Source organism: Elephantulus edwardii, unplaced genomic scaffold, assembly GCF_000299155.1.
Source record: "Elephantulus edwardii isolate Elephantulus edwardi_28Jun2011 unplaced genomic scaffold, EleEdw1.0 scaffold00109, whole genome shotgun sequence".
Taxonomy (NCBI): Eukaryota; Metazoa; Chordata; class Mammalia; order Macroscelidea; family Macroscelididae; genus Elephantulus; species Elephantulus edwardii.
This window is the reverse complement of record NW_006399859.1, coordinates 1,694,011-1,696,330: the sequence shown is the minus strand read 5'-3', so window position 1 is coordinate 1,696,330 and position 2,320 is coordinate 1,694,011. Positions and strand designations below refer to the sequence as shown.

Below are 2,320 nucleotides of genomic sequence, written 5' to 3'. Positions count from 1 at the left end.
AAGTAGGGCCCACAGCGTGGGTAGGTTACTGTGCCACTCACAGCTGCTGTGGGAGGGTGCCGCTTGGCACGCAGGTCCTATGGGGATAACTGGGACAATGGCTGCCAAAGGCTGGAGTAGGTGGGCCAAACAGGCCCCTTCTGGGTCTCACAGATTTGAGAACAAAACGTCTGGAGCAGGCAGCAGCCATGGGCAGTCGCCATCATCTTCCATCTGCTTGTTTTACCGATGTTTGTGATCCAATAGGGATTCAAAATCAGGGGAACACACAAGTTTGTGTTTCACATGTCCCAGGACCGTCATATCACCTGTCCTGCTATCTCCAATGCCCACGGACACCAGCTCCTGGAGGAAGGAGCAGGAAGTGCCCATTGTTACATCCAGAGTCACCTTGCCCAGGAGGAGCTGCACCTTTCTGACTTCCGGATAAGCAGTTTGCCAACCTGACCCTCTGTCAAATTGCCAAGAATACAAGTGTTCTCTGCCAGCTTGGCTTCCCGATCTTTCTCCTGCTTTATAACCACCATCCGTCCATCTTCGCCCTGCACTTCTGTCTTGATAGGCTTGATATCCTGAGTGGGTGGCTGGCCAGGGAGGGTGTCTGGCAGCTGGAGGAATAATAGTTCTTCCTCCTTGGTGAGGCTCAACTCTCTGAGCAGCTCTGCCACAGATACATCTTTGGGGAGGCCTGGCATCTTCTTGATTGCTCTTGGGGGAACCTTCATCTTGGCCTCCTTTTCCTCATCTCGTGGTTCTTCTTTCACTTTCACGACAGGCACATCCACCTCCATGTCCTCTTCCTTGGGGCCTGCCAACCAAGGTTTAACATCTGTCTCTTCATTTTCATCTTTAAATAGCCACCCCGAGTGAGCTAGAGGCAGCTGCATAGGCATGTTTCGTGTGTCATTCCTCAGCCCAGGGTCATCGATGAAATCGTCCTTCTCCAGCATACGCAGGATCTGTTTTGTTTCTTCATCAGTCTCCCTTTTCTCTTTTTTGATGTTGATGATATGAGAGGGTCCCATGTCTGACATATCCACTGTTTTATCCCAGTTTCCTTTTCTCTTCATCATTTCTGCGGGTCCCTGCTCAAAGATAGAATGGGACTGGATAACGTCTGGGCGACCCTGGCCACATCCATGTCCTTCTCGCTGTCGTTCTCGGTCTCTTTCTCGCTTCTCCTTTTTAACAGTTACTTCTTCTTTATAGGTTCTTCCTTGATCTTCCGATGGATGATGTTTGGGGTGAAGGTTTTCTTCTTGTCTCCCCTGAGCGTGAGGTCTCTGGAGCGGACCGATGGAAGGCGGCCCGGGGTGAGGGGAGGTGCTGGCCGCCTCCCAATAAGCCCTCGAGTTCCAGAGAGGAGGGGCCGGGACTCTGCCGGACGCTAGGCTCGCCTGCAGCGTTTCCTTCCGACATATTGCCCTAGAATACCCGGTGCACCTGGGCTGCAGCTCGATACCACGCGCATCACGACTTCACCTCCGACACAGCCGCGCGGCCGGCACTCAATCTCCACACAAGGCGGAAGTCTGCTTGGCAAGGCCCGGGCGCCGCCATCTTGCCGCGGGGCGGAAGTCGTGCAATGACATTCTTTAAGATAATATGTATGATAGCCAGAGGGGCCATGTTCCTGACAATAGAGAATTTATTAGAAATGTTATGACATCTACACTGGATAAAATACTAAGTCACCACTAAAATAAGGAGCTCTGGTGTCCTTTTGTTGTTGTTAGGTGCCCTTGAATTGAGTACGACTCATAGCAACATTATGAATAACAGATGTGAACCTTGTCCTATCCTGTACCCATCCTCATCATCTTTGACACACTTGATCCTTGTTGATGCAATAGCCATGTCAATCCATCTTGATGGGGTCCTTCCTCTCTTACACTGATCCTCCACTGTTCCAAGCATGATATCCCTTTCCAAGGAATAGCCTCTCCTATCAACATGCCCAAAGTATGAGATGAAGCTTTGCCATCTTTTACCTCCAAGGAGCACTTTAGACACTTTTTTCATGACTTTCATTTATTCTTTTTGCAGTTCATGGGATATTTAGTACTCTTTTCCAATGCCACAACTCAAAGGCATCAATTTTTCTTCTGTCTTCTTTATTCATTGTCTGGATTACAGATGTGTAACAAGTGATTGAAAAGGCCCTGGCCTGAACCAGGAACACCTAAGTCTTAAACTGACATAATTGTTTTTCAGTGTTTTGGAGAGATTTTCTGATCTTTTGACTGTTGGTACCCATGGTGTCAATTTTTTATCTAAGCAAGGTGCAAAAATTGACAACTTTAATCATTTCTCCATCTAT

The 2,320-nt window shown here is 48.7% G+C and overlaps 1 pseudogene; it reads right to left on the bottom strand.

The window, feature by feature from the left end:
* Positions 1-222: 222 nt before the first annotated feature.
* Positions 223-1,419, bottom strand: LOC102860258 (annotated as a pseudogene).
* Positions 1,420-2,320: the final 901 nt, after the last annotated feature.